This window comes from Bufo bufo, chromosome 3, assembly GCF_905171765.1.
Source record: "Bufo bufo chromosome 3, aBufBuf1.1, whole genome shotgun sequence".
NCBI lineage: Eukaryota > Metazoa > Chordata > Amphibia > Anura > Bufonidae > Bufo > Bufo bufo.
In genome coordinates, this window is record NC_053391.1 from 694,826,569 (window position 1) to 694,836,374 (window position 9,806).

Sequence of the window (9,806 nt, forward strand, 5' to 3'; positions counted from 1 at the left end):
GCGCCGGCCCACACATCAGGGACGCGCTGCCTGTGGCACTCTGCATTCCGGCCAGCGAGATGTTAATTTCGCTGCCGGAATGCGCATAATAGAAGGAGGGGAGGCTTCTCCCCTTCTAATATCATGTATAATTGTCTCCAGCGGCGCTGGCGACAATTATATCAAAGGGCTCAGATTCTGTGGAATCCGAGTCCTTTGTAGTTATCAGGATGACCGGACCTTAGTCCGGTCATTCTGATGCAATCAACCAGATTGCATCTGTGTGAATGCTTGGGGCCCATTCACACCGATGCATCTGGTTTCAGGTGTAGGAGGGGGGGGGGGGGATATATATAATATACCTGCGTATGGATGCTTGGGGCCCATTCACACCGATGCATCTGGTTTCAGGGGGAGGGGGGGGGGGGGGAATATTGTATAATATACCTGCGTATGGATGCATGGGGCACATCCATACACATGTATACACCAATATAAGAGACATAGATATATAAATATATCTATACACATCAGGGGGCATAAGGGGCACAGTTATATACATGTATATACATCCTAATATGTATACACATGTACACAAGGGGCCACAGCCCTTACATTACAAGGGGATATATACACTAAGGGTGCACATATTTCCCACTGGGGCCACCATGAGCCCCTGGGGATCACCATGGGCAGACGTGCGCAGATGCTGGGCACATCTGCGCACATCGTCCCATGATGCTGTGGTTAATGTATGCACATATACCATACATGCCGGCACGTGTTTGCAGGCATGCATGGATATATATGCAAACGTCTCAACCCTTCCTCAACACCTAGCAAATGCGTATACCTTGGCACAAGCAACGCAGTCACTACGCAGTATCAGTTATAAGAATATCAGTCTGACTTGTCACCTGTAGAGTGACTATAGTAATAATATATGTGGAAGGGAGACAGGATCAAATAGGAAGGTAAAAAAGCAAAAGGGGTTAAATCAGATAAAACAGAACAAAATAATACTATTTTTTTTTATCTATAAACCAAATTCTCAAACTAAAGTCCGGTTCTAAGTGAACCAACTGGATACCGGTTTATCCAGCTATCAATGGGGGTGGATAACGGTAAACCAGTACAGAATCTCCTGGGAGACCTGCAGCAAAGAGTGTAGACATATAACGTAGTCGTAGACATAAAGGATATAGGAGTTCCTTCATATCTAGCGAGGCTTCAGGTCCATTCTTTAGTCAGGGTGGGTGGTCTTTTCTTCTGGGGCGAGATGAAGTCTTCATCCACTGTGATTAGGGACAATTTCTGGAGCAGCTTCATGGAGTCGCTCGGTGATGTGATCACGTGGGTGGTTCCGTTTTTGAAGATCAGGAGTTTCACCGGGTAGCCCCATTTGTATGGGATGTTGTGATCCCTGAGGATTTTAGTAGCCTCTGAGAATTCTCTGCGTCTGTTTAACGTAGCAGCGGAGAGGTCTGAGACTATTAATATATTCTTGAAGCAATCTGGGAGATCATGGGTAGAGTTCGTTGCTTTGAGGATTAATTCCTTAAAATGGTAGAAATGCAGCCTGGCGATGATGTCCCTAGGAGCGGCACTGGGAGCGCTTTTAGGTTTAGGGATTGCGTGCGCTCTGTCAGTCATTAAGTCCCTTTGTTCCGCTTTTGGGATCAGAGCAACAAAATAATCAGTAAGAAAGTCCTTGATAGCGTCAGGGTCCACGGTCTCAGGGATTCCTCTAAATCTTAGATTGTTGCTCCTTGAACGATCTTCAAGATCCGCTAGTTTGAGTTTTAGAGCTGTTATTTCATCCTCTGCCTCATTATGTGCGTCCACTAGTTGGTTGTGGGCATTAGTAAATTCCTCCATTTTATCCTCAATATGGCTTGTTCTCTCTCCAATTTGAGTAATATCTTTCTGTAAAGCGTAAAAAGCTGTGGAGATCTTTTTGAATGGAGTGCCTCAGATCACACAACAAGGATCTTAGGGTGGCTTCAGTGACTGGCACTGACCACTAGTAGTGGGGGATGGGGAGGAGTGAATTGCAGGCATGATTGATTCATCCTTTTCACAAGGAGGTGCTGCTGCCTATTTGGGAGGGGAGATAGATTCAACCCTGCTGTTCTAGATAGAGGGCTTCTTCCTCCAGCACTCCTGAGCCGTGCAGAGAGGTTTTTAAACTCCTGCGCTGTATCGGGCGCCATTTTGGATTTCCTCCTGGCCCTGTGCTCTACTGAACGCCGCGATTTTGCTCGGCGGCTCGCCCTTTTTCCTCATTCTGCCCATACCTGATGATGGAGGGTAAGTACCAGCTGGTTATCGCCGCTTTTGTGAGGTCGCTGGGTTCACTGGTGCCTGCTGTGAGCCGCTACTTTGCTTTAGGCTCCGGAGCTAGCGCAGGACGCGTCCGCTCAGCTCCACATCCGGCTCCGCCCCCCATTGTCCGTTTTCCATCGGCTGATTATCGGCACTTTCTGCTCCTTGAGGACTCGGCTCTTTCACTCTGGCTGCGTATCGTAGTGTATTCAGCATATACTTGCAGCTATTTAACCCAGGGGAAAGCACCACAATCATGCATGTCCGAGAATTCTCCCCAATAAAGGAATCCTGCCGGATCCGGGTGAATTTACTATCTCGCAACGGAGTGCGAGCTTTATTCTGCCCCAAAGCTCGGATACAATCCTTTAAGGCCAGTAAACTGTGGTTGATCTCTGGCGCGGTCCGCACTGGCTGTGTTGGCCCCTCGCTCATTACCAGCCAGATCCACCAGAGACCACTTGCCATGGAGCGGTCTCCTCCTTCGCTGGATGATTTGGAAACAGGCATGGAAACGGGAAGAGTTGCGGTTTGTAAAGGTCCGACCCGATGTTCTGCAGGCGCTGCCAACTTAATACAGAATGCATAGTACAATAGGGCTGGAGGGGTTAAAAAAATAAAAAATAATTTAACTCTCCTTAATCCACTTGATCGCGCAGCCCGGTTTCTCTTCTGTCTTCATCTTTGAGGAATAGGACCTTTTGATGGCGTCACTGCGCTCTTCACATGGTCCATCACATGATCCATCGCCATGGTGATGGATCATGTGACGGACCATGTGATGAGCGCAGTGACATCAGTTTTTTTTTCCTGTGCACAGCAAAGAAGACAGAAGAGATGCCGGCTGCGCGAGCAAGTGGATTAAGGTGAGTTAAATTTTATTTATTTTTTTAACCCCTCCAGCCCTATTGAACTATACATTCTGTATTAAGAATGCTATTATTTTCCCTTATAACCATGTTATGAGGGAAAATAATAATGATCTGGTCTCCATCTCGATCGTCTCCTAGCAACCGTGCGTGAAAATCGCACCGCATCCGCACTTGCTTGCGGATGCTTGCGATTTTCACGCAGCCCCCTTCACTTCTATGGGGCCTGCGTTGCGTGGAAAACGCACAAAGAGGAGCATGCTGCGATTTTTCACGCAACGCACAAATGATGCGTGAAAATCACCGCTCATCTGCACAGCCCCATAGAAATGAATGGGTCGGGATTCAGTGCGGGTGCAATGCGTTCACCTCACGCATCACATCCGCGCAGAATACTCGCCCGTGTGAAAGGGGCCTAAGAGTCTCACTTTGACTCAGATACTCAGACTTCATATGCAATTCAGCCATAGAACATTTTGAACATTTGTTAGATGAGAAGGATACTACTCACGCTTCAGAAGACCTCTTGGTCCTTTCTTTACTTTATTTTTCACAAATAAAGTGTTGCATGGCTCACAGGCCACTTGTTCAGAGTTCGCCGAGTTGTAAACCACATTCAAGCGCAACGTTTCGGGGGTCACGCCCCCTTACTCATGAGTGAAGATCAGGTGTAACCAACAGCCTTAGGCCTTGTTCACACTTCAGTGTTTGGTCAGTGATTTCCATCAGTGATTTGTGAGCCAAAACCAGGTGCAACTTTAAACACAGAACAGGAGCAGATCTTTCCCTTCTACCTCATGTCTGTGGAGGCTCCACTTCTGGTTTTGGCTCACAAATCACTGATGGAAATCACTGACCAAACACTGAAGTGTGAACGAGGCCTTATTCTAAGGCATGGGCCTAGTCTGTCTCGACTCTCAGTTTGTGTCTAAAAACATTCATTTGGTTACTAATTGACATTTCACAAAAATACTTTAAAATTAGATTTCTTTCAACCCTTTTGGTTTTAATGTTTACATTTTTGTAATCCACCTAGTTTCATGTTGCAGCAATTTGTTCTTGTTGTTTTCTGGAGTAAATCCTGGTTTAATATATTCTAGTATCACCCATTTTATTTCATTCCATTTACATTTCCTTTCGTAACAGTGTTGCAACAATGTAGTTTCTTGGTATTTATTTTTTTCCTCTTTTTTGCTATCAGTAGACTCTACATATCTTTTTATGTTGGATTTATGTTCTATGAGCCTTGTACGCATTTCTCTTTCAGTTTGTCCTATATACCACATGCTGCAAGGGCATCTCAGACCGTAGACAACATTTATGGTCATACATGTAGTATAATGGCGCATGGGAATTCTATATCCCTTCCTAGGATGATTAATGAACTCTCCCTTTATGATTTGGTTGCAGTTCATACATGACGAGCATGGGGACGTGCCTCTTTGTGTGTGTCTAAAAAGGATTGTCGATCCTTTTTTTTGTATTTTTATATCTCCCTTAATTAATCTATTACCTACTGTTCGCCCTTTTCGGTACGCAAAATTAGGTTTTGATTTAAAAAGATAGCCGTATTTTTTATCATGTTGCAAAATATCCCAATATTTATTAATATTTTTTTTTAAATTAAAGTCTCATGACAATCGTAGGCGCCTATATATACTGGGTGTTCAGTTGCATTTTTCCTAATAAATAGGGTATCTCTTGGGATATATTCAATTTCTTTTTCTGCTGTATCGATGATATTTTTAGGGTATCCTTGGTCTAAAAATTTTTAAGATGACTTTTTTTGTTTTATATAATCTTGATTTGTTTTGCTTATACGTTTAGCTCATATCAATTGACTTTTTGGTAAACCTTTAAAAATATGTGGGGCGTGGTGGCTAGTATAGAGCAATAGATTGTTTCGATCAGTGGGTTTGGAGTATAGTATGGTGTGAAAACATCCTATTTCTTCTTTAGTGATTTCTACATCTAGAAATTGTATTGTGGTGGGATGGTAATGTAGTTGACATTTAATTTGTTTCATGACATGAATTGAGATATTCAATAAATGTCAATAGGGATTGTTCAGTATCTTTCCATAGAAGGAAAATATTATCCACATAACGTGACCATGTGGTTGTAGCAGATAGTTTTCCTGCACTGAAAATGTAGTTTTCTTCAAACATGGCCATGAAAATATTAGCAAAACTCGGTGCTGCGGAGGACCCCATCGAAGTCCCCCGCAGCTGCAAGTAATAGGAGTCGTCAAAACGGAAGTAGTTTTTAGTGAGGACGAATTCTAGGAGAGTCATAAGAAAAGCTATGGTCCTGTTATCCATTGTTGCGTCCTGCATAAGGATCTCGCTGATGCATTGTAGACCTTCCTGTTGAGGGATGTTGATATATAAACTTTGTACATCAAGGGAGCATAAATATGTTACCCCCTCGCTGGTTTCTGTATTTAATCTTTCTAGGAAGTCAGTAGTATCTAACAGGCATCTATTAAATTTTTTAACCTTATCTTGTAGGAAGGAATCGATATAAATAGATATAGGTTGTAAGAGGGATCCTATGCAGGAAACAATGGGTCGTCCTGGGGTTTTTTCCGATCCTTATGAATCTTGGGGAGCAAATACAGAATAGGCACTTTAGGTTGTTCACATAGCAGTGCGTTTGCGGTTTTCTCGTTTATGATCCCTGCATTGGTATATTCTGTTAGTAGTATTTTCAATTCTCTAGTAAATGTAGAGGTGGGGTCAGTTTTTTTATAGGTGTTTTCATCATTTAATAGTTTATGTGCCTCTGCTATATATGCTTCATTTAAAGGGGACACACCAGGTTTAGATGCAACATTTTTTTCTGCCCAAAACATTTTAATACGTAGTTGTCTTAGGAACTTATAGAAGTCCACCAGGAAGTCAAAGTCTGAAATATCATCTTTTGGCACCAAGCCTAGTCCTTTTTCTAATATTGAGCGTTCTTCTCACAAGTGATTCTTTTATTTCTTCCAGGCTTTTCCGTGTATTGGTCTCCCTTATATCGTATTGTTTTCTTTTTCTGTCTCTGATTGGCCACTGTTCTCTGATCTTTTTGTTGCATCCTCCGTTTTTGTTGTTGTTGTGTATCTTTATTAGTAGTTGTTTTTCGACCGGATCTTAATTTCATATGTCCCATATCTGTTTCGTCCTCATCACTGGTATTGCGGTCACTTGATGTATTAGATCTGTACTGCCCAGCTCGTGCGCGTCTCTGCTGTTTTCTCTCTTCGGCCCAGGTATATACACGGTTGTGTAAATAGTCGCGGTTATCGAGCTCAAATTTAGATATTTTTGCTTTTTATTATTGAGGATCGCAATTTTTCTAAATTGATATTCATTTCTGTATGCACTTTCACATTCGCAAGCAGTTTTATTGTTAAATTTATTTTCCACCTCCTGGATTTCTTTTTGGATTGCCAATATAGCTTGATGCAAATGTTTAACTGTTAGTAGCATTAGGTGCAGTGAGTGTCTATTATTCATTGCATACCAACGTTGAAGATATACAGCATCGTCCTGCAGCAAAATAGGGGTTAATGGACATCGTAATTGAAGGGTTAAATAGAATAAGCTATATGATCTGTATGAAGGACAGGAGGTTGGGTGACATCATACTAGAGGGTGACTATATTTACATTGACCTTCTGTCTGTTATTGTAATGAGAGCTGCAGCTGTTCTTGTATGGATGGATGTATAAAAGGCCCGTATGGTCAAGAATAAACAGAAATGTTTCTGACATCAGACTATGTGTCATTGAGAAATAAGAAAGGAATGAAGGTGCATTGAGAAGGAAAAGATACTTTCAGCTGGGGGCTCTGTCCGCGGAATAAAGTATACAGGAATTCAGTAAGTACGGAACATTCCTGTCTTTAACGACTGGGGACATTCCGAAGCTTTCTGTAAAATTTTCTGTTGCTTCTATTTTGAATCCACTTTAGACACACTGAAAGAAATAGTATCTATCTTTAGGCAAGATAGACTACTGGCCAAATCTAACAGATAAATTCTTTAGGGAAGGATTTTAAAGAGGAATTCTTTGGGGAAGAATTCCAATAGAGTCTGCACCTTGATTTCTCTTGTCACCCAATTGTTATCGCTTCTTTTCTGTCGCTTTCTTAGGCTTTGTGTCAGGGGCGTCGTTAGGTCAAAACATTCGGGGCTTGAGCCCCGGATGTTTTGACCAGTGCCCCGAATGTTATGCTGGCAGTCATTTCCACACAATCTCCTACACAGCCCGGAGCCTGACTCCGCCCACTCATGTGACTGATCATGTGCTCCTGACATCATGAAAGCTCCTTCTGCCCACTAGGAACTATCAACTCCTGAGGTAGGACATGTGAATGGAGCATTTCTAGGTGCATGTTTTGGCTGTATTCTGCCCCCTGCCCTGTACTGTACCCCCTATGCTGCACTGTGTGTGCCTCCTGCCCTGTACTGTACCCCCTATAATGCACTGTGCCCCCTGCCTTATACTGTACCCCCTATAATGCACTGTGCCCCCTATGCTGCACTGTGTGCCCCCTGCCCTGTATTGCGTCTGCTATGCTGTACTGTCCCCCCTGCCCTTTAGTGTGCCCCCTATACTATACTGTGCCCTGTACATTGCAACCTCCCTTCTCTGTCTCTAGTGCTTGCCACTTGGCACTATCATGGCACACTAAGGCCGGTTTCACATCACGTTTTGCCATTCGTCTAATGCAGGGGTAGGCAACCTACGGCACTCCAGCTGTTGTGAAACTACAACTCCCAGCATGCATTATTGCTCTGCTCTTCTCATAACTCCCATAGAAATTAATGGAAGATGCTGGTAATTGTGGTTTTGCAAAAGCTGGAGTGCCGAAGGTTGCTGACCCCTGGTAATGTATACATAAAATGTATACGTTAACAGGTGACTCAGTCTGACACCATCAAAAAAAATACGTTAATGTATACGTTTTTTTTTAACAGACTTTGCAGGATACAAAAGCGTAGTGTGCTGCGCTTTTGTATCCCATTTTCCAACGTAAACATTAAACGGATGGCAAAAATGTGATGTGAACTCTCCCTTACAGATGTACATATAGGATGTCAGGATAGTCATGAAGGGGGGGCCCCATACAAAATTTTGCTGTGGGGCCCAATCAGTTCTAGCTATGCCCCTGGCTGGCAGGGTCGGCCGCTCTGACTTTTCTGCGCTGCGCAGCCCCGCCATCCTAATCCGTATCCTGCAGTAACTGAACTTTAAAACAGCGCTTATGATCTCATTACTATCTTACACACTCAGCTCCGGAAACATGCAGTGCTGGCGGGGCTCGCTCACTGACGTCACGCGCCTGCTCCTCCTACTAGGCGGCGCAGGCGCGTGACATCAGTGAGTGAGCGCCAGTGCCGCCCGCACTGCCTATTACTGGAGCTGAGTGTCTAAGTCAAGATAGTAATGAGATGAGGGCTGATTTAAAGTTCAGTCACTGCAGGATACGGATTACTGAGGGGATGATCTGTGGGGTTGCCTAGACGGCTAGGTCCTTCACAGTAGTTATTAACCCCTTTCAGCAGTCCTCCATTCACTGAAGGGGGGACTGCTGAAAGGGCTTAAAGGGGTTATCCCATCATAATGATCACTGTTAAATCTGTTAATGATTTGACAGTGATCATTTTTGTAAATATAATTTATTAACAAATTCCCACCGATTAGGATAAAATTCATCCCCACTTACCTTATTGTTGTGACTCGGTCTCCCCTGGTTACGACCACCGCTCTTCTCCAAAATCCCGATGGTCGCGCTTGCCCAGAAGACTCCTTCTTTTCTCCCGGCCAGGCCGCTCGCTGTTTTGAACGCGCACGCTGCCGCGCATGCGCGACGGTGACTTCTTCCCGGCCAGAATAGTACAGAGCTGCGAACGCGCACGCCGGCTCTGTACTATACTGGGCAGGACTAAGTCACCATTGTGCATGCGCGGCGGCGTGCGCGTTCAGTCCAGCGCGCGGCCGGGAGAAGACTTCAATCAAGATGAAGCCCGCCCCCAGCCAGAATCCAGGAAGTGAACGCGCGGTGGCAGCAGGTAAGTTTAAAAACGCAAAGTGGGATAACCCCTTTAATAACTACTGTGAAGAAAGGACTGCTGAAAGGGGTTAATAACTACTGTGAAGGCCCATGGGAGCGTGGCATCATGGGGTGGTGGCGTGGCTTCACAGGGGCGTGATGCAATGGGCTTGTGCCCCGGATGTTTTCAGACCCTAGCAACGCCCCTGCTTTCTGTTGTTATGATGTTATGAAGCATTAAGTATTTTTTATGCTGAAGGTAGGCCGCAAATGATACTGTGAAAAATGTACTAACTTTGTGTGTGTCCTGGATGAACCCGCTAACCCAGAAACTGGTGAACGCAAGTGACTGTTTTAAGGGATAATACTAACAGACAGTTGAGAAGGAAGTTGAGCATAGACATAAGTCCTCTCTAACCAGTTGACAGGAATTGTCGGATCCTTTACGGTTCATTACAGCCAGTCCTGGGGAGAGTTCTGCTCTGCCTCCGTCTCAATTAAGTTATAAGAAATGGGTGCAAGGAAAGGTCTCTCCACCCCCTCCGAATGTAGGCGAAACATGTAAGGATTATGTAGCCCGGGTCTGTGG